Genomic DNA, 23,237 nt, shown 5'->3' with positions numbered 1-23,237 from the left:
TTGCTCTGTGTGTGACTGCTACTGCTACTGCTACTGCATGTGTATACACACACACACTTTTTTATTTATATTTTATACTATATGCATTCTATCAGGAGTACAAAGAAAGTATATATTATATTATCCATTACAGTTTTAAAATAAAAAATTTGCTACTGTAGATAAAAACGCACACATTTTATTTGCCCATTTGTCCCGGCCATTACAACATTTAATTTATGTCCCTAGTACAATGTATGGCAACAATATTTTATTTGGAAATAAAAAGGCATTTCCAATCTCATTGGCTCACATTGATCAGAGGTCCGGAGCCAATGAAATCAGCTCCTGACCGGCTCACACAGCTCTGCAATCATATCGAGCTTCAGTGACCGGAGAGCGGGGCGATTGGCGGGTCCATGCAGCATGACTTGTTTTGTACCAGCAGCCTCTGGTCCTTCAAGGGGTCAGAGACCGCTAGCACAGAACTGGTTAATTTACTGTTCTGGTGGTAGCTGGTTGGACAGGTCTAGTTAAGCCCATGTGCTGCGATTCCCCAAAGGCCAGTTTAGAGACAGCAAGCCCAGAAACCAATACTGCTGACAACTATCAGTGTTCATCAGTAGTGCACGCTGAGGCAGAAAGATTTAGGGTTCCCAAACATTACTCGACTTTCGGCATTGATATCTGGCCGAATCAATCCTGATCAATAGTTTTGATCAATTTTCAGCCAGAATCGTTCTAAAAGGATTGACCAATAATGGTTGAAAATCTTGGTTGCAAGGTCTTCATTGGATGCGTGGCGGTAATGGTATTTGTTTTACTAACAACTGACTGAATCCTGGCCAGTCTCCCCTGCCCTCCCCCCAAAGTGTATGTATCCCCCCCAGGTCCATGGTGAATGTTGCACGCTCACCTGTCACACTGGCGCGAATCCTCCTCCCAGGCATCTGTCCCAAGTTACATCGTCGCATCAGGTGACGACCCAAGATGCACCAGTGTCACATGGTACAGGCACTTGCACTGATATACCCCAATAAAATCCCTTTATTATGAGTTTTGACAACCATAGCTGAATCATTATCAATTCACTTCTGCATCAACTCAGAATGATTCAGACTCCTAGAGCATTTTTATTCAGCGCATTGGGTTATGAAATAATATTTTACTTAAGGCACTAATCAGACTAGTGTGCAATTTACTGCATATGGCAAAAGAAATTGCATTGTCATGTTGGCTATTGATTGGAATGGCTTTCTCAGGAATCACCGTTTCATTTAAATTTTGTATTTTCATGTTGCAATTTAAAGGACAATTGAAGTTAGAGGGATATAGAGGCCGCCATATTTATTTCCTTTTAAGCAATACCAGTTGCCTGGCTGTGCTGCTGAACCTCTGCCTGTAATACTTTTAGCCATAGACCCTGAACAAGCATGCAGCAGATCAGCGGTTTCTGACGGTTTCAAGATGATCTGCATGCTTGTTACTAGTGATATTCAGACACTACTGCAGCCAAATAGATTCACAGGGCTGCAAGGGAATTGGTATTGTTTACAAGGAAATAAATATGGCAGCCTCTATAGTCTTCTCACTTTACTTGTCCTTTAAGATTGCACAGCACTTTCTCCCGCACAATGCGTGCGTTACCACTTAAAATGTATAGCTGCAAACCGAACAGTTGCAAAAGCAAAAGGCTGCAAACGCTTGTGAAATAGTCCTCCCAGCCTCAGTAGTTCTCAGATCAGAGGAGTTTGCAGGTATTTCCACACTGTATTATGTAACATTGGCAGGAATGATGAATGACTTCTCTAATGACTAACATTACACATTCTCACTGTTTACTCTTAACTTTATGATGACATGCAAAGTTGATTAAAGGATAACTGTAGTGAAAAATAGCCATTATTTATTCTATATACTGTTACAATCACAGTGCTGGAACAGACTTGATTCTGTGTCCTAAATCAGTTGATCAGTTTGTGCAGAAGCGACAGTGAATTGTCCTTAAAGGAATACTGTAGGGAGGTCAGGGGAAAATGAGTCAGACTTACCCGGGGCTTCTAATGATCCCCCACAGACATCCTGTGGCGGCGCAGCCACTCACCGATGCTCTGGCCCCGCCTCTGGTTCACTTCTTGAATTTCAGAGTTTAAAGTCTGAAAACCACTGCGCCTGCATTGCCGTGTCCTCGCTCCCGCTGATGGCACCAGGAGCGTACTGCACAGGCCCAGTATGGTCTGTGCCTGCGCAGTACGCTCCTGGTGACAAAAGCTGGAGCAAGGACATGGCAATGCAGGCGCAGTGGTTTTTCAGACTTTAAAGTCTAAAATTCAAGAAGTGAACCGGAGGCGGGGCCAGAGCATCGGTGAGTGGCTGCACGAGCACAGGATGTCTGTGGGGGATCATTAGACGCCCCGGGTAAGTTCAACTCATTTTCCCCCGACCCCCCTTACAGTATCCCTTTAAGGATGAGTAATAAAGACAATAGTCTGCTGACCTGGTGACGTTTTTCCTGTACATTCAGAGCGAAGGTTGCAGAGACCACATATATCCATGTATTGTATATGGGAGATCTCCCCTACCAGTATGCTGAAGCCCAAAATATTACAATCAAATAAATGAAGATCTTCAAGGTTAAAAGGTTGCAAATAATTTCAGCTTATATGCGGATTTTATGCAAATTATTTGCCTGTTGAAATTGGAAAAGTCAGATTAAATGCTGAGACTGATCTAAAGGTAGCCATACATTTTTCGATTTTTCACTTTGATATCCAGCCAATTCGATCATTTGAACAAATCTGCTAGAAATAGATGCCACAAACTTACTGTTTTATCGATTCAGTGAATTGCACAGGATTTTTTTTTTGGTACATTGGCAGCTGATTGGGAGCACATGGTTAGTGGCTTTCGATTCAACGGCCAAAAAAGTTGCACTCACCTGTCCACGTCGTGCAGGTCTGGCATCTTCTCTCCGCTGGCTGCTTCCTCTCTTATCTTTCATGTAATGGGACTCCTGTCTGATTTAAAGAGACTCTGAAGCGAGAATAAATCTCGCTTCAGAGCTCAAAGTTAGCAGGGCTAAACCGCCGCTATCGCGCCACTAAACGGGAGTCCCTTCACCCCCAAACGCCCCACTGCAACACTTGGTCGCAGACTTGGTCGCTCCTGGAGGCAGGGCTAACCGCCGCAGTCCTGCCTCCAGTCGCGTCTATCAGCTGCGCATCGCCGCCTCTCCCCCACCCCTCTCAGTGAAGGAAGACAGAGGGGCGGAGATACGCACTGACAGACGCGCGTGGGGCAGGGCTGCGGCGGTTAGCTCTGCCCCAACCAGGAAGAGCTCCCCCTCTGCACCGAGGGGATTTGGGGGATCAGGGACCCCCGTTAAGCCGCGGGATAGCGGCGGTTTAGCAGGGGCACACATGCCCCTGCTATTTATGAGGTCTGAAGCGAGATTTAACTAACATTAGAGGCCTCTAGTTGTCACGTCAGGTTCATGCCACACTGCCCCTAGTGTCCGTGTTCACATCACGCAGGTGCCCAGTACTAGGGCGTGAAGATGGAGCAGCCGACGGGGAGAGCAGAGACTAGGACTGTGCAGTAGACAAGTGAGCTACATTGCACAACTCGGAAGGGGGGGGGGGGGGGGGGAAATTGGACCAGGAGACCCTGCAGCTAGGAAACAATTTTCAATTTCATTGAAAATCTGTGTGTAGTGAAAGGATTCAAGCAGACCAATTTCTCTCTGATCAACTTGAGCTGCTTAAACTTACATGGAGGCAGGAATTATTTGCAATTCATGGACCATCTCTGGTAATTAAATTATTTTATTTTTTAACACAAATGTATTTAAACAATTATATTTAATAGTACGGTACGAAATTGCCCTTTACCTGCTAAGGTATCAATATTTATTTACAGGAACAGAGTATGAATATCTGAGGAATGGGACATTACAGCAACAGAGTAAAGGTGGTCACACACTTATAGAGTCTGCAGCAGACTCGACCATCAGATAGATATCTGTCAGATGCCTGTCAAGTCCAATCTGACAGGAATCTGATGTGTGCCACACACTAGGAACAGATTTCAGAATGAAATCTATTGGAAATCGATCTAAATGCATTATTGGACCATTGGATCAAACGCAACTCTATGGGCCATCGACCTGCTGTCAGCCGAGATCTACCATCCTGTCAGATAGCTCAAATCGATTGAAAATCGATCAAAATCAGGCGCAAATCGATCGAATGGGGAATTTGATCAATCAGAAATCGACCAGTGTATGGGCCCCTTAAAGGTATGTAGCTAATCAAGCCTCAGGGAAAAAACAAACAAGTGTACTAGGTCTCTGTGAAGTCCTATTTTTTTAGGGCTGTTTCACATTACCAAACGTGTGCACAAATTGCGTGCACGCGTTAATGACCTGCGGCATGACATCGGGAAGTATTAATTCCTAGTGTGAAAGGGTCCTTAAATATGTAAAAATACAGTTAATTTAGAAAAAGCCATCAAGAGTTCTCATACACTTAGGCTACAAAAAAATAAATTTCTTAGGCTACACAAAATAGTCAAAATTAATAAGTAAAAAAAACAAAAAAACAAAAAATGAAATCCTTAAATGTGTGGCTCCCTTTGGATGCATTACTGCAGAGAATTTAGGATGTCACAAATGTCAGGCTATTGCTCATGTGCTCTTATGCAGACAAACTTGCTAGTCAGGCATCACACCAGCTGGCTAGCACCCAGTTTCTAATAAACAGACTGGTGGCACTAACGCCAAAGCAATGAGAGCACCGGAAATGCTCTGCTGTGGATTATGCACCAGCAATTACAAGCTCCTATTCATTTCTACAGAACAAAGAAAATACTGATTTTAGTAGTAATGAAGTATAATACTATGGAATTAGATGCCTTACTGTGAACATTAATGTTTGCATGAAACTAAAAGATAATCGTTCCTATTAATTATGTGTTGCTCTCAGCCCTTACGATGCCCCCAAAATGGACTGGACAATAAGGCTTTAACTGAGTAGGCTCACTGTCCTCAGATTCCTTCTGCCTTCCTCACTTGTCCTGGACACTCTCTGATCCTATAGCATTTACTTAATCCTACCTACAATCCTCTGAGCAATAGGGTCAATATGCAAGATGCAAAGGTGAAAGGATTGCCAAGCTTTTTGGACACTTCCTTCTCACCTTGTGCAGAGGTGTCACTAGAGTTGGTGTCACTCGGTACTGTAACTTGTGGGGACACCTGCCTCAGCACTGCATGGGGGCTCCCCTCACATAATTGTGAGCTGGGTATGAAGCGTAAAGCTAACGGCTGCTGGGAGGAAGTGAAGACCTGATGCGACAGTGGAGCAGGTAGATGTTAAAATGTCCCCTGTGCTAACCCTGCGTGGTCAGGTGAAGAACAAAGGGGGGGGGGGGCAGGTATCCTGGGGGGTTGCACCATAGTTTCCTCCTCCCCTAGTAGGATGTAGTTTCCTCTCATCTGTGGAGATGAAATCCAGGATGTGGGCAGAGTGTCTCTGAAAGTGGGCAGTCCTAACAACGGGTGCGTATTTGCTGCAGTGTAGCGTAAGGTGGACCTCATTGTCCAGGGCCCCTTGGTCACACTGCCTGTACAGTCCCTCCTCCCAGGGCTTTCATGTCTGTTTGTGCCACCCTGCATCTCCAGGCTGTGGGCACACAGACAGTACAGGCTCAGGGTCTGTCTTTGGGTGGTGTATCCTCTAGTCACAGGATCCTTCTCTCCCTTCCCACTCTTGGTTAGCAGTAATAGGTAGGAGCTGGCCTTTCCCAGATAGCAGTAAGCAAGCTAGTTTCAGCACAGGCATAGAGTAATAGCTTTTAGGTCACACAACAAAGGTAGTAGATAGAAGCACACAGTGCAGCTAGTTTACTATCAATACACGCACAGGGTAACAGCTTATACAGTGCGAGGCAGCAGAGATCAGTACAGGTTGCAGCTAGTTTAACATCAATACAGGCAGAGTAAAGGTGGCCATACATCAAGTGCTTCTATGCGTATCACACGCGTCCTTCTGGCCGAAGTGCGAGTGTGTGATATGCATAGAAGCGCCCGGACATCTGGGTAATTAACCCCCTGTCCCCCATGCACACACCTGAGGCAATTAAGCCTCATTAGAATCACGGATTAGGCTAGTTTTCTACCTGTAAGCCCATCACTACCCATTTGCTCTAACACTGCGCACAGCTTGGGTGTACTCACTGATGGGTCATTGAACATTACTACTTTCCCCTAAGGAACATTGCAAAAATGAAGCCCCTCATTCCTCCAGAGGATCTTCCAAACCTAGTTCACTCCATCACATCACAGCTGGGCTATTACAATGCCCTCTATGCAGGCCTTCCAAATAAAGACCTGCAACACCTACAGCTAGCACAAAATGCTGAGGCAACACTTAACAAGCCAACCCCTGCCACTGCCTCATAACACTAATCCTTTACTCATACCACTGGCTACCCATAAAACAGAGAATCCTCTTCAAAATTGGCATGCTAACATTCAAATCTTTGCAGTCTGATGTGTACACTACTCTTTCACATACTGCATGTGATTCCGATTGCCGACTGTCAGTTACTGTCAGTTGACTGTTGGCTGATGCATGTGGAAGATGTACAAAACAACTTCAGGACTGCCCATAGTAAAATCAACTGCCCTTATATGAATGCTAGTTTCTGACACAGATTTTTACTCCAGTATTACTAGGATCACATCATTATCACCTTTTCTCTCTTAAAGGAAACATCAGTGGAATATTAAAAAAAAAAAAAGAAAAAAAAAAAGGTTTTAGCACTTATACCAAATAGTATTTAGCGCACACTTCAGCCTCTGGGCTGCAGCAGAAAGGCGCATCATGTCACGTCTGAGTGAGGCGGCACATAGATGCAGCTGACGGACGCCTCTCGATAATTCCTACAGAGCACTTCCCAGAGGGTGCATGGGAGCAAGTGACAGAACCTGATATCAGTGCCTTCAGTTCACATGTGAAAGAGGCCCCAAAAAAAAAAGAATAGTATTAAAATGTTGGGGTATGTCTAGGTATTGGAGAATTAATAATAGTAATATTACATTAAAGGATACATCTGGAAAAAAAAATTGTTTCACTCACCTGGGGCTTCTTCCAGCCCCTAGAAGTCTGTTAGGTCCCACTGCGCAGTTCCGCTCTAAGCTAGGCCTGCGCTCTCCCCTGTGGAAGATCGGAAACCGCAGCGGAGTTGGGATGTTCAGTGCATGTGTGGGTGCGCCGTGGGCCTCTGCGCTTGCGCAGTTAAATTGACTGAATCATGAGTCGAGCAGTGCGCATGCGCAGAAGACCCCGGCTGCGATCTTGCGGAGTGGCATCTGGAGGCCTGGCCAGAGCAGAACCACTCTGTGGGACCTTTAATGGCTCTTTTATATGAGCAAATGAAGGTGGTGAATTCACAGCCTGTCAATTGCCCTTTTGCACTGGCCGGGGGCTTGTTAGCGATCGGTACTGCTGGTAGACTTGGTTTCACATCTGAGCGTGCCCGCAGCTGTACGTTTCACGTTTCTCGGTAGCCTTCAAATCGGCTTTTCAGGAATTTGCCTTCCGCATCCCCCCAGCACAACAGTTGTATGGTGCTAAAGGTATTAAATATCACACTAATAATTTATCATACAATCACCAAAATCCTAACTACAGGGAAATGAACAAAGATTTACAACCATATCATACAGACAATATTTTATTAGCAATGGGACATTATAAAATGGCCTTCTTATATATCAAGCTACTAACACACTTGCAATTATTGTTGCTCATCGGGGGTCGAGAAACTATGCCAGCCATACGTACACACATTAGAAAGGCCAACAATCATTGGCGGAAGCGGTTGTCATCGGACTGACATCTAATGTTTGTACGTACCAATAAGATCAAAAGAGACACTTCCACACATATCCATAAGAGATCAATTTCACAGTTACAGTACACATATCTCATGGGCACCCAACAGACGTGTATGATTTAGCAGTCAAGCGCCAACCCAAAAATTCCTAAAATGTTACTTTGTATACAAATGTTCTGGGGTTTGAAAGGGTGCTGGTTACTAAACCATCTGTCAGTTAATCCATTAGCAGCTTCTGGGTTTGTTTAGCACTGTTTTAAAACTATGGAAATTCACATGCAAAGTGGAATTTGAAACTCATCTTTATAGTTATACATTTCTACACCAATAGCTGCAGGAAGATAATGGCGCTAAGTGATAGGGCTCCACAAAACCACAAAGTCATGTCATTTCTCCACTTCTGACAGAAATATCTACTGTATGGTACACCCACTAATAACTTGTTTCCTGCCTTGTCATTCTATACATTTATGAATACTAATGAGGAATGTAAACAGAAGGAAAAGCACTGTAGGGATGCGTATGCAAATTATATACAATGCAGAATGAATAGAGGGATGATGGGCGCGCACGCAACGGAGCAATTTCCAGCAGGCGGAGGAGCGTCAATAACAATGTCATCCGGCGGTGCTCGAGCATCGCTTAAGATCAGACATGGCAAATTTTTAGCGATTCGTCAGAATGGGAAAGAAAAGGTAATTTAAGCAATTTTGAGCATGGCAGGGTTGTTGGTGCCAGACAGGCTGGTCTGAGAATTTCACAATCTGCTCAGTTACTGGGATTTTCACACACAACCATTTCTAGGGTTTACAAAGAATGGTGTGAAAAGGAAAGAACCTCCAGTATGCAGCAGTCCTGTGGGCAAAAATGCCTTGTTGATGCTAGAGGTCAGAGAATGGGCCGACTGATTCAAGCTGATAGAAGAGCAACGTTGACTGAAATAACCACTCGTTACAACCATGGTATGCAGCAAAGCATTTGTGAAGCCACAATACACACAACCTTGAGGCGGATGGGCTACAACAGCAGAAGACCCCACCGGGTACCACTCATCTCCACTAGAAATAGGAAAAAGAGGCTACAATTTGCACAAGCTCACCAAAAATTGGACAGTTGAAGACTGGAAAAATGTTGCCTGGTCTGATGAGTCTCGACAGTCAGAATTTGGCATAAACAGAATGAGAACATGGATCCATCATGTCTTGTTACGACTGTGCAGGCTGGTGGTGTAATGGTGTGGGGGATGTTTTCTTGGCACACTTTAGGCCACTTAGTGCTAATTGGGCATAGTTTAAATGACACGGCTACCTGAACATTGTTTCTGACCATGTCCATCCCTTCATGACCACCATGTACCCATCCTCTGATGGTACTTCCAGCAGGATAATGCACCATGTCACAAAGCTTGAATCATTTCAAATTGGTTTCTTGAACATGGCAATGAGTTCACTGTACTAAAATGGCCCCCACAGTCACCAGATCTCAACCCAATAGAGCATCTTTGGGATGTGATGGAATGGGAGCTTCGTGCCCTGGATGTGCATCCCACAAATCTCCATCAACTCCAAGATGCTATCCTATCAATATGGGCCAACATTTCTAAAGAATGCTTTCAGCACCTTGTTGAATCAATGCCACATATAATTAAGGCAGTTCTGAAGGTGAAAGGGGGTCAAACACCGTATTAGTATGGTGTTCCTAATAATCCTTTAGGTGAGTGTATATGCATCATATGGGGTCCACGAATGGTACAATCTTGTTTCTACAATTTTGCCAAATCTATGTAGAAGAGTAAATAGAGTGAATACCCTCAACTTCGACGCATTAACCAATCATTGCGCAGACCCAGACTCGATGGTCCTGATGTACAACCATGCAGTGTCATCTGCCTATGACACCCTTGCTCCAGTTCGCATTAAACGGTCTACACCACTTCACCATGCACGGTGGTTTGACAGCTCACTAAAGGACCTAAAGAAAGAAGTGCGCAGACTAGAAAGGAAGGGGCGAAAATCTCAGAATTCAAAAGATAAACACACCCTTGTCTCTCACCTGGAAAGCTACCAAAATGCGATCACCAAGAAAAAATCCTCCTACCTATCACAGGAGGTCGCAAAGGCCGCCAACAGGCCAGCCCAACTATTTTGCACAGTTGATAGATTATGTAACCCATCCTGTCTAAAACCTACTATAACTCCCTCAAAGAAGCTATGCGAGAAATTTGCTTGCTACTTTGCTGACAAAGTATCCTCTATTCGGTCTCTAATTCAGTCCACAGCACCTAAGACTTATTCAACTCCTGGAAATAGTTGCAAAAACAACCTAACATCCCTGGACTGACTTCAAAAGTATTACTGAGGAAGATATCTCAGACCTCCTCCGTCGCCACCGCCAGACAACCTGCGACCTGGACCAACTAAACATATGCTGAAATGCCCTGACCTGCTTGGTCCAGCATTTCACAAAATAGTAAATTGCTCTCTGCAAGCATGTAGGCTTCCTACCTCTCTAAAAGAAGGAATCATCAAGCCCCTTCTTAAAAAAAACCTTCCATGGATGCAGATGCTATGAGCAGCTACAGACCTGTCTCCAACCTCCCCTTCTTAGGTTTTAAGTTTGAAAAGGCTGTCTATCTGCAACTTGAAACCAGGCTGTCAGTAAACAACATCCTGGACCCTCTACAATCTGGCTTTAAGAAACACCACAGCTGTGAAACAGCCCTCATCCAAGTCTGCAACAATCTAATCATGGCAAGGGACAGTTGATCAGGAAATCCTGCTTAAAGGAGAACTGACGTAAGAGGTATACGGAGGCTGCCATATTTATTTCCTTTTAATCAATACCAGTTGCCTGGCATCCCTGCTGGTCTATTTCTCTGCAGTAGTATCTGAATAACACCAGAAACAAGCATGCAGCTAGTCTTGTCAGATCTGACTTTAAAGTCTGAAACACCTGATCTGCTGCATGCTTGTTCAGGGGCTATGGCTAATAGTATTAGAGGAAGAGGATCAGCAGGGCTGCCAGGCAACTGGTATTGCTTAAAAGGAAATAAACATGGCAGCCTCCATATACCTCTCTCTTCAGCTCCCCTTTAACAGACTGCAGGAGTACTGTGGCATCAGTGGATCAGTCCTCCAGTGGTTCAGATCATTCCTGACTGACAGAACACAGAGTATCCCTAGGTCCTATAATGTCCAAACCTGCACCTCTACAATTCAGAGTGCCACAAGGATCAATCCTATCCCCTCTGCTGTTCGTAATCGGTACACTTATCCAACGACATGGCCTGACGTACCACTGCTACGCCGATGACACACAGCTATACCTGTCCTTCAAACCTGGTGGAACAGACCCTACTCCGAAAATAAACTCTTGCTTAGCTGAGCTACAGGCATGGATGAATGATAACTGGTTGAAACTGAATGCTGACAAAACTGAGGTCCTGTTTGTCCAAAGCCAGCACTCGCCATCAAAACAGCTCTATCCTAAAGCAACACCAATCAGGATTGGGAATTCAGACATAAACAGCTCCAACCTTGTGCGCAGCCTTGGCGTACTAATCAATGGGGAATTGAGTTTCAGAAACCAAATTTCATCTGTAGTTAAATCTTCCTACTTTCATCTGAAGAACATTGCAAAGATTAAACATCCGATTCCCCCCGAGGATCTTCCAACCCTAGTCCACGCCTTCATCACATCACGGCTGGACTACTGCAATGCCCTTTATGCTGGCCTCCCCAAAAAGGACCTGCGTCGCCTGCAATTAGTGCAGAATGCTGCTGCCAGATTGCTAACAAACCAGCCTCGCCACTGTCACATTACACCGATGCTTCGCTCACTGCACTGGCTACCAGTAGAATGGAGAATACTCTTCAAGATTGGACTGCTGACATTCAAATCCCTGCACAATCTGGGCCCTGGATACATGAAGGACTTGCTGAAGCTGCACCACACCCCTCACAACCTCAGATCAGCAAGTTCTATAAACTTGGTCACTCCCAGAGTGCACCTCAAAAAATCTGGAGTTAGGCCTAGTGCACACCAGAGCGGTTCTGCTGCGGTTTGCGATCCGCTTGCGGGTGCGGATCCGCTAGGGTAATGTATTTCAATGGGCTGGTGCACACCAGAGCGGGGAGGCGTTTTGCAGAAACGCATACTCCCGGGCTGCTGCAGATTTTGGATTGCGGATGCGTTTCTGCCTCAATGTTAAGTGTAGGAAAAACGCAAACCGCTCTGAAAAACAGCACTTCAGAGCGGTTTTGCAGGCGTTTTTGTTACAGAAGCTGTTCAGTAACAGCTTTACTGTAACAATATATGAAATCTACTACACCAAAACCGTTACACAAAACGCCAGGTGAAACGCTACAGAAAAAGAAAAAGCGTTTCAAAATCTGCTAGCATTTTGCGGATCTGCTAGCGGTTTTTGGTGTGCACCAGGCCATAGAGCCTTCTGTCATGCTGCCCCTACTCTTTGGAACTCCCTGCCACACCCAGTAAAGACAGCACCATCCCTGGAGCTATTCAAATTCAGACTGAAAAGCCACCTGTTTAGCCTGGCATTTCCGGACTTCTAAAATTCTTCCTGTGTACCACGACGGTCGGAGCCATGCTTATGCGCTTTGAGTCCCATGGGAGAAAAGCGCTTTACAAATATTTGTTGTCGTCGTCGTCGAATATAGTTTCAATGGATACTTTAGGTAGACCCTTATATTACATAAAAGTGGTAAGATTGTGATAAGCTGAAAGATACACAACAGCATAATAACCTTAACCACTTGAGGACCGTGGGCTTTACCCCCCCCCCCCCCCCCTTAAAGAGAAACTCCGACCAAGAATTTAACTTTATCCCAATCAGTAGCTGATCCCCCCTTTTACATGACAAATCTATTGCATTTCACAAACAGACCATCAGGGGGCGCTGTATGACTGATATTGTGGTGAAACCCCTCCCACAAGAAACTCTGGGACCGCGTACTCTGGGCAAACTGCCACAATGTAACAATGTTCACAGACAGGAAATGGCTGTTTACAGCTGTCTGGAACAGCCAGAAACAGCTACATAACCTGCCCACAGTAACAATGTCACCATGTAATACATGTCAGAATGTGAATCTGGGAGAGGAAAGATTTTACAATGAGCAAACACTGACTAAATAATTTATACATAATTATTGTAAAAATTAAGCACTTTATTACATTATTTTCACTGGAGTTCCTCTTTAAGGACCAGGCACTTTTTTTCCATTCAGAACACTGCAGCTTTCACGGTTTATTGCTCGCTCATACAGCCTACCACCTAAATGAATTTTGGCTCCTTTTCTTGTCACTAATAAAGCTTTCTTTTGGTGCTATTTGATTGCTGCTGCGATTTTTACTTTTTATTATATTCATCAAAAAAAAATGATTTTTTTTAACTTTCTGTGCTGACATTTTTCAAATAAAGTAAAATTTCTGTATACATGCAGCACGAAAAATGTGGACAAACATGTTTTTGATAAAAAAAAAAACCATTCAGCCTATATTTATTGGTTTGGGTAAAAGTTATAGCGTTTACAAACTATGGTGCAAAAAGTGAATTTTCCCATTTTCCAGCACCTCTGACTTTTCTGACCACTTGACATGTTCAATGAGGTGCTAGAATTCCAGGATAGTATAAATACCCCCCAAATTACCCCATTTTGGAAAGAAGACATCCCAAAGTATTCACTGAGAGGCATAGTGAGTTCATAGAAGATATTTTTTTGTCACAAGTAAGATGAAAATGACACTTTGTGAAAAAAAAAAAAAAAAAAAAAAAAAGTTTCCATTTCTTCTAACTTGCGACAAAAAAAATGAAATCTGCCACGGACTCACCATGCCCCTCTCTGAATACCTTGAAGTGTCTACTTTCCAAAATGGTTTCATTTGTGGGGTGTTTACTGTCCTGACATTTTGGGGGGTGCCAAATTGTAAGCACCCCTGTAAAGCCTAAGGCTACTTGCACACCAAGACGTTGCGTTAGGTGCTACGTTAAGGTCGCATAACGTGCACCTAACACAACGTATGGTGCTGCAAGAGCCGACGGTAGAGTGAGCCGCGTTAGGCGGCTCGATTCCTATAATGTCTCCCAGAGTGGCGCTGATTGGCCAGCGGGTCCACGTGATGCGGAGCGAGACACTCCGCATCACGTGGTCCCGCCAGCCAATCAGCGCCCGCCAGTGCAGTGAATATTAAGTAGCCATGTGCGCGGCTACTGTAGCTGGCTCTCCCCGCCTCCTCTCCGCCCCCCACTGCGCATGTGCAAACAGTCTAACGCGGCTATAGCCGCTCCAACGCCGTAGCATGCTGCACTTTGCGGAGAACGTGCAGCGTTACATGTAACGCAACGTGGGCTGTATGAACAGCCCACTTGTGTTACATTGCTGTGCGTTGGGGGAGCGTTACAGGCGCACTAACGTGCGCCTGTAACGTCTTGGTGTGTAAGCAGCCTAAAGGTGTTCATTGGACCTTGGGCCCCTTAGCGTACTTAGGGTGTAAAAAAGTGCCACATGTGGTATTGCCGTACTCAGGAAAAGTAGTATAATGTGTTTTGGGGTGTATTTTTACACATACCCATGCTGGGTGGGAGAAATATCTCTGTAAATGACAATTGTTTGATTTTTTTTTTTTTTTTTTTTTTTTTTTTTTTTTTTTACACACACAATTGTCCATTTACAGAGAGATTTCTCCCACTCAGCATGGGCATGTGTAAAAATACACCCCAAAACACATTATACTACTTTTCCTGAGTACGGCAGTACCACGTGTGGCACTTTTTTGCAGCCTAGGTGCTGTAAGGGGCCCAACGTCCTATTCACAGGTCATTTTGAGGCATTTGTTTTCTAGACTACTCCTCACGGTTTAGGGCCCCTAAAATGCCAGGGCAGTTTAGGAACCCCTCAAGTGACCCCATTTTAGAAAGAAGACACCCCAAGTACTCCATTAGGTGTATGGCGAGTTCATAGAAGATTTTATTTTTTTGTCACAAGTTAGTGAAAAATGACACTTTGTGAAAAAAAAACCCAAAAACAATAAAAATCAATTTCCGCTAACTTTTGACAAAAAATAAAATCTTCTATGAACTGGTCATACACCTAACAGAATACCTTGGGGTGTCTTTCTAAAATGGGGTCACTTGTGGGGTTCCTATACCGCCCTGGCATTTTACGGGCCCAAAACCGTGAGTAGTCTGGAAACCAAATGTCTCAAAATGACTGTTCAGGGGTATAAGCATCTGCAAATTTTGATGACAGGTGGTCTATGAGGGGGCGAATTTTGTGGAACCGGTCATAAGCAGGGTGGCCTTTTAGATGACAGGTTGTATTGGGCCTGATCTGATGGATAGGAGTGCTAGGGGGGGGGGGGGGGGGGTGACAGGAGGTGATTGAAGAGTGTCTCAGGGGGTGGTTAGAGGGGAAAATAGATGCAATCAATGCACTGGGGAGGTGATCGGAAGGGGGTCTGAGGGGGAATCTGAGGGTTTGGCCGAGTGATCAGGAGCCCACACGGGGCAAATTAGGGCCTGATCTGATGGGTAGGTTTGCTAGGGGGTGACAGGAGGTGATTGATGGGTGTCTCAAGGTGTGATTAGAGGGGGGAATAGATGCAAGCAATGCACTGGCGAGGTGATCATGGCTGGGGTCTGAGGGCATTCTGAGGGTGTGGGCAGGTGATTGAGTGCCCTAGGGGCAGATAGGGGTCTAATCTGATAGGTTGCAGTGACAGGGAGTGATTGATGGGTAGTTAGTGGGTGTTTAGGGTAGAGAACAGATGTAAACACTGCACTTGGGAGGTGATCGGACGTCGGATCTGCGGGCAATCTATTGGTGTGGGTGATCAGATTGCCCACAAGGGGCAGGTTAGGGGCTGATTGATGGGTGGCAGTGACAGGGGGTGATTGACAGGTGATCAGTGGGTTATTACAGGGAAGAACAGATGTAAATATTGCACTGGCGAATTGATAAGGGTGGGTCCGAGGGCAATCTGAGCGTGTAGGCGGGTGGTTGGGTGCCCGCAAGGGGCAGATTAGGGTCTGATCTGATGGGTAACAGTGACAGGTGGTGATAGGGGGTGATTGATGGGTAATTAGTTGGTGTTTAGGGTAGAGAACAGATGTAAACACTGCACTTGGGAGGTGACCTGACGTCGGATCTGCGGGCGATCTATTAGTGTGGGTGATCAGATTGCCTGCAAGGGGCAGGTTAGGGGCTGATTGATGGGTGGCAGTGACAGGGGGTGATTGATAGGTGATTGACAGGTGATCAGGGGGATAGATGCATACAGTACACACGGGGGGGGGAGGGGGGGTGATCAGGAGGGAGCAGGGGGCAGTTTAGGGGAAAAAAAAGAAAAAAAAACGCATTGACAGATAGTGACAGGGAGTGATTGATGGGCGATTAGGGGGGTGATTGGGTGCAAACAGTGGTCTGGGGGGGGGGGTGAGCAGGGGGTGGGGTCTGAGGGGTGCTGTGGGTGATCAGGGGGCGGGGGGGGGGGGGAAATCCGTGTGCTTGGGTGCAGACTAGGGTGGCTGCAGCCTGCCCTGGTGGTCCCTCGGACACTGGGACCCCCAGGGCAGGAGGCAGCCTGTATACATTACAAAGTGTATTATACACTTTGTATGTGGCGATCCGGGTGCTAGTAACCCGCCGGCGCTCCCGAACGGCCGGCGGGTTACAGCGCGAGGGGGCGGAGCCAGTCCCCGGGGGAGGATCGCGTCACGGATTACGCGATCGCTCCGCCCATGCCCCTACAAGGACCGCCGCCTCTGTGCATGCGGCGGTCCTTGCGGGATCCACTTTCTGGCCGCCCCTGTGCAGTGGGCGGTCGGTAAGTGGTTAAACAAAACTTTTTTTGTTACAGCTGGTACAAATCCTAAAATACATCTGCACAGTTCCTACTTCCTGATTAATGGAAGCAAACATATTGTGAACAGACTGTGCTTTCAAATGAGCTCTATCTGCTGTGGCAGTCATGTGACTCAGGGGAGAGATCAAATTACAACTTACGATTAGACACAAATGAGGGGGAATTAGACAGGCTACACTCTCTAAATTCATACAGGGTGCATTTCTCTATGTATATCTTTAGTCCTGTGCAAGAATTCAGGTCCACTTTAATGTTGTACTTTACTTTGAACATGTTAAGGTAACACAGGTTCAGGGGTACTACCACTTGAAAGAAAACTAGATGACAGCAAATGCAACCTCCTTTCCTACCCTATTAATTATCACCAGGGAGTCATAACCAGAAGCACTCAGACCCACTATAGGTAAACCATTGTTTTTACTATCTGTGAGCTTGTATTAACGCTTAACAGACAGTTAAGGGGCCCAAACACTGAGCCGATTTTCTGGCCGACCGATCGAAGGCCGATTTCGATGGATTTCTGTCGAACTGGCAGGATGGAAAATTTAGGTCGATCTGATGAGATTGCTTATCATTTTGCATTGGCCTTAATGGAAATCTGATGGCAAAAAAATGCCATCAGATCGAATTTCAATAGATTTCAAACTGAAATCTATTGGAATTCTATCCTGGTAAAAAATGTTCTAAAAACGCATCAGATAGATCATCAGATGCATTTCTTATCTATCTGCTGCCAATCTGACCAGTGTATGGGCACCTTTAAAGGGATACTGTAGGGGGGTCAGGGGAAAATGAGTTGAACTTACCCGGGGCTTCTAACGGTCCCCCGCAGACATCCTGTGTTGGCGCAGCCATTCACCGATGCTCCGGCCCCGCCTCCGGTTCACTTCTGGACTTTCAGACTTTAAAGTCTGAAAACCACTGCGCCTGCGTTGCCGTGTCCTCGATCCCGCTGAGGTCATCAAGAGCGCACAGCGCAGGCCCAGTATGGTCTGTGTCTGCGCAATACACTCCTGGTGACATCAGCGCGAGGACACGGGCGTGCAGGCGCAGTGGTTTTCTGACTTTAAAGTCAGAAATTCCAGAAGTGAACTGGAGGCGGGGCCGGAGCATCGGTGAGTGGCTGCGCCAACACAGGATGTCTGTGGGGGACCATTAGAAGCCCCGGGTAAGTTCAGCTCATTTTCCCCCGACCCCCCTACAGTATCCCTTTAAGCTTAACAGTGACAGACAGGAATTCTGAGCAGGTGGAATTGCTATGCTGGATCTTAAAGTCTTTACACACATCTAATGTTTATCTGCAGATGACTGGCACATTTCACAACTTCCTTGTAGTATAAGAGCATACCTACAGTCTATTCATAGTATTCAAAAGCCGTTGGCCCTAAGACTACATGGCAGTGGTAAAATCGGCTAGTCATCTGCAGATTAAAATTGGAGGTGTGTACGGAGCCATAGCATGCACTGCTGTCATGCGAGTTATACACCATGCAAATAAAATAAGGTGAGCGGTTGGAGTGACCGTAAAAATCAGAGCACATCTTTGCACTGTGGGAGCGCGGCATTTGTGACTATGTTTAAACTCTGGGTTTTTTTTTTCTTTTGCTAAAAGAGAACCAGAGATTAAGTAAGTAAAAGAATTGACACTTACCTGGAGCTTCCTCCAGCGCCATGTACAGCATTGCCTCCCTCACTGTTACTCCGGCCACTCCGTTTGACTGCAATCTTGGCCAGTAATAGGGCTCCAGTCACGCCTGTCGGAGTGCACTGCGCATGCGTGGAAGCGTTCTGTGCCGTACTAGCTGGAGCGCGATGGGGGCGAGATTGCAGAGGAATAGAGTGGTGGATGGTGTAGAAGGCAACGTTGTACATGGGGCTCGCGGACACCCCAGGTAAGTATCAATTATGTTACTTCGGCTCAGGTTCTCTTTAAAGAACTGAAGCGAGAGGTATAGTGTATGGAGGCTGCTGTATTTATTTACTTTTAAACTATACCAGCTGCTTGGCAGTCCTGCTGATCTTTGGCTGCAGTAGTGTCTGGATCACACACCTGAAAAAAAGCATATGTTGGCGCTATACAAATCATATAAATAATAATAATAATAATAATAATAATAATAATAATAATAATAGGGTCAGAGCTTTTCCCCATTTTGACCGTGGTTATTTTGGAGCCAATCCTGATGTAATTTCCTCCCTTACTCTCCTCTGCCTGATTTGCCCATCCTTTACTATAGAAAGTGCATTGTCTCAGCATGACAAAAGTGTTAGGTTCAACACTCAAAAATTATTATTTTTGATTTATATAGCGCCAGCATCTTCCTTGGTGACAATGAAGACAAGCGTGCCATAGCTGATTAGAGCTCATTGCCCACAGAGATCAAAAGCAATAAAAAGAAAGTATCAGCAGCACCTCTAAAAGTGGATCCGAGATGAACTTTTACTCATTGCATAATTCCGTTCCTTTCCTATTGTTTATAGGGCATTCCTCCTTCCACATACTTTTTGGTTTTTGTTTTAATACTCTAATTCCCTATAAACTAAACGAGCCACTCCCACAGGTTTTCAGAGAGCCAAGGTACTTTCAGACAGTAGCAAGGGCTCATGGGAGCTGAGTCTGGGCAGGAGGAGGGGGAGGTATTACTAGCCAGAGATTTCAGAGGCAGAGGGGAGGGGGGGGGGGGGGATTAGGTTTTTTTTGCTCAAGATGCAGATAAGCCTGCCTCTGTGTAATGTTTACAAACAACATGGCTGCTGTCATTGTATCACAGGAAGAAATAATCATTCTATTAAAGCTGTTTGCAGCTAGATTTGCTGTGTAAACTATCTAAACCTTAGATAAGATATATTGACAAGTTACTGGTTATCGTTAGTTTTTCATCTCGGAACCGCTTTAAGCTGTGCTGCTGATACTTGCTTTTTATTGTCTCGGCATGAGAAATATTGGCCAGAGAGGAACAGAGGTGTGGGAGGAGAAAACAGGAGCGAAAGACTTCTACTAGCCCCATGCAACCATCCTGTGCCCTCGTAGTCACTCACTGCTTCTCCAGCCCCCCTATGCCAGCTAGTTTGGTATTTGTCGACCTCGGGGTCGGGGGGCCGCATTGCGTACATTTTTATGCATTCCCGCTGGTGCAGGCACATTAATGCATACATTTTTACGCGTTAGTGGTGCAATGTGTAAATTTTTACGCAGTGCATCACTAACACGTAAATGCATGCGTTAATGTTCCTGCACCAGCAGGAATGCGTAAAAATGTACGCAATGCGCCCCCCCCCCCCGACCCCGAGGTCGGCAAAAACGAAACTAGCTGGCAGTGGGGGACTGGAGCAGCAGTGAGTGACTACGAGGGCACAGGATGGCTGCATGGGGCTGGTAGAATCCCCAGGTAAGTGACACTTTTTTTTTGCCTGATGATTCCTTTAAAGAGACTAACAAAATTTTCAGCCTTATTTCTTCTATCCGTTAAGCTCCTATACCTGTTCTAATGTGCTCTGGATTACTGCAGCCTTTCCTAGTTGCACTGTCTCTGTAATATATCTAATCTTTTCTTTGTCAACCCAGGGATGAAGTGGCTGCCTCTGCTGTGATAGGGAGAAGTTATGCACATCCCCTGCACGCGCCCTCCAGGATGTGTGTGTGCGCTTTGTTTATTGGTTACAGACAGGTCTCTGCTCTCAATTTCAGCTTGTCTGAGGGGATAGATAGAGATATCTATCCATCCATCCAACACACAAAATCACCACTTCCTGGTTAGGAGCCATGTTTTTTGTTTGCAAACACTGCCTAAAACTGGTGATTAAAAGCCAGGATCGCAGCGGGAGTGGTGAAAAACGGCAAAGAGGGATCACAGTGACTCGATTGGTATGTTTTTATATTGTACAAATCAGACAGTACAGATTCTCTTTAAAAAAACAACAACTTTGGATTGCAAGTAACTTGGTTTAAAGGGATACTGTAGGGGGGGGGGGGGGGGGGGGGAAATGAGTTGAAGTTACCCGGGGCTTCTAATGGTCCCCCGCAGACATCCTGTGTTGGCGCAGCCACTCACCGATGCTCCGGCCCCGGCTCACTTCTGGAATTTCAGACTTTAAAGTCAGAAAACCACTGCGCCTGCACGCCCGTGTCCTCGCTCCCACTGATGTTACCAGGAGTGTACTGCGCAGACCAAAGACCATACTGGGCCTGCGCTGTGCGCTCTTGATGACATCAGCAGGATTGAGGACATGGCAACGCAGGCGCAGTGGTTTTCTGATTTTAAAGTCAGAAATTTCAGAAGTGAACCGGAAGGCGGGGCCGGAGCATCGGTGAGTGGCTGCGCGGGCACAGGATGTCTGCGGGGACCATTAGAAGCCCCGGTTAAGTTCAACTCATTTTCCCCCGACCCCCCTACAGTATCCCTTTAAGAGCTTGCAAGACAAGCAAACATTTTACAAGCACATGATTTATACGCTCATCATGTAATCACAACTGAGCCAATGGCTCTTCTCCCTTTGACGTTGCAGGGTTGTAAAGGACCACTATCGCGGAAAATTGTAAAATTTAAAATGCATAAAAAGTAATTTTCTTTCAGAGTAAAGTGTGCCATACATTACTTTTCTCCTATGTTGCTGTAACTTACAGTAGGTAGTAGAAATCTGATAGAACTGACATGTTTTGGACTAGCTAATCTACACATCGGTGATTCTCAGGGTTTTCTTTATTTTCAAAAGCACTTGGTGAACAACAGTTGCTCAGTCCCACAGCCAGAATAGTGTGAACAGGGAGGGTGGGCTGCATCTTTGTATAGGTCCTTTCAAGGAATTGCTTTTGTAAAGAATACATTAAATACTGGAGAATCCCCCAAGAGCAGATGGACTAGTCAAAAACCTGTCAGTTCCATCTGATTTCTACTGACTACTGTTAGTGAATGTAACATAGGAGAAAAATAAATTTATCATCACTCATTTTACTCTAGAAGAAACAATACGTATGTATGAGTTTACATGTATTTTAAAATTTTACACTTTTTCGCTATAGTGGTCCTTTAGCTGTCCTTATTCTGAGTGTAGGGACTGTACAATGTCATATTTCCATAATATCCTCAAAAGTAGGCAAAAAGCAACAGTCATTGGATAAGTTCTTTGTTAAAGCCTCTCAAAATAGGGCTGTAGTGAGCCAGATAGCAAGGATTGGTTAGTTACAGTGAAAGTTGTTAAATTTTTACTTTATACAGTACAGCACTTTGTATTAAAGATTTATTTAAATGCTTTTGAATTGTGGAACAAATCATCTGAGTTTCCATTCATCCTTATTTATACAAAAAAAAAAGGAAAAAAGACAACCCCTATATAACCATATATTATCTCAAGCAGACAAAATTAGATGCAAGACAAAAAATAATGAGTAAACTATGAAAAAAGTTTATTGAGCCAACTACACATAATTAAAAACCATTTAAAAACAAGGCCAGCCATCAACTTAGCCACAAAAAGGCCCCAAATAATATTAAGATAAATAAAGTAACACCAATCATATACCGTAATAATTGACCTGTAAGGTCAAGAATATTGTGTATCCTCCAACAACTGCAATCAAAAATTGTTTTACCAGTGTCACTACAAAAATTTAGAAAAAATGTTTTTATTAATGAAGGTACTTAGAGAAAAGGACACTGTATTGCAGATAAATGAGAGGACACACAAATCCAATCATTGAAAAAACCAGACCCAATAACAGTGAATCTCTGTAAAGTGCTTTAGTGCATAGTGCAATTTATGATCGGTGAGTGAGTATGAATCTAACCTCAATAAGAGGTAGATATTAATGCAGGAAAGGGTAGGGATAAACTGTTCACAGCAATCTACATTACTATACCACAAATAAGTGCCCTATATTAATAAGTGTACTGGCTAACATGCCTAGTAAAAAATGCAATAATATACCATAAGGTAAAGCAAAAAAAATGAGAATGAAAACAGGAAAAGATGAAAAGGCCAAGTGAGCATTAGTAGTGGTGTGGATAGGAATACAGGGACTCAAAGAGGGAAAGGAGGATGGTGCTTACCTAGATAATGACGGTATGGGGCTAACGTCCCTTACGCAGCTTCGGCGGAACTAGTCGGACGGGCACAGGAGTGCTCTGGCAGCCGTCACCTAGCCCCATACAGTAATTATCTAGGTAAGCACCATCCTCCTTTCCCTCTTTGAGTCCCTGTATTCGTATCCACACCACTACTAATGCTCACTTGGCCTTTTCATCTTTTCCTGTTTTCATTCTCATTTTTTTGCTTTACCTTATGGTATATTATTGCATTTTTTACTAGGCATGTTAGCCAGTACACTTATTCATATAGGGCACTTATTTGTGGTATAGTAATGTAGATTGCTGTGAACAGTTTATCCCTTCCCTTTCCTGCATTAATATCTACCTCTTATTGAGGTTAGATTCATACTCGCCAATCATAAATTGCACTAAATCACTTTACAGAGA

The 23,237-nt window shown here is 44.8% G+C and overlaps 1 protein-coding gene across 4 annotated transcripts in view; it reads right to left on the bottom strand.

The window, feature by feature from the left end:
- The window catches only part of SSH3 (slingshot protein phosphatase 3), a 71,534-nt gene that overhangs the window by 38,718 nt on the left and 9,579 nt on the right, over positions 1 to 23,237 (bottom strand). Inside the window, exon 1 of one of the 4 annotated variants that reach the window (XM_068258220.1) lies at positions 6,555 to 6,581. The exons of 2 other annotated variants lie outside the window; for them this stretch is intronic. The gene's annotated coding sequence lies outside the window, so the exon portion shown is untranslated. Of the gene's footprint in view, positions 1 to 6,509; positions 6,582 to 23,237 lie in introns of those variants that run through there. One more of the 4 variants, XM_068258219.1, reaches the window with a different exon arrangement.

This window comes from Hyperolius riggenbachi, chromosome 10 (genome assembly GCF_040937935.1).
Source record: "Hyperolius riggenbachi isolate aHypRig1 chromosome 10, aHypRig1.pri, whole genome shotgun sequence".
Taxonomy (NCBI): domain Eukaryota; kingdom Metazoa; phylum Chordata; class Amphibia; order Anura; family Hyperoliidae; genus Hyperolius; species Hyperolius riggenbachi.
This window is presented reverse-complemented; position numbering and strand designations above follow the sequence as displayed.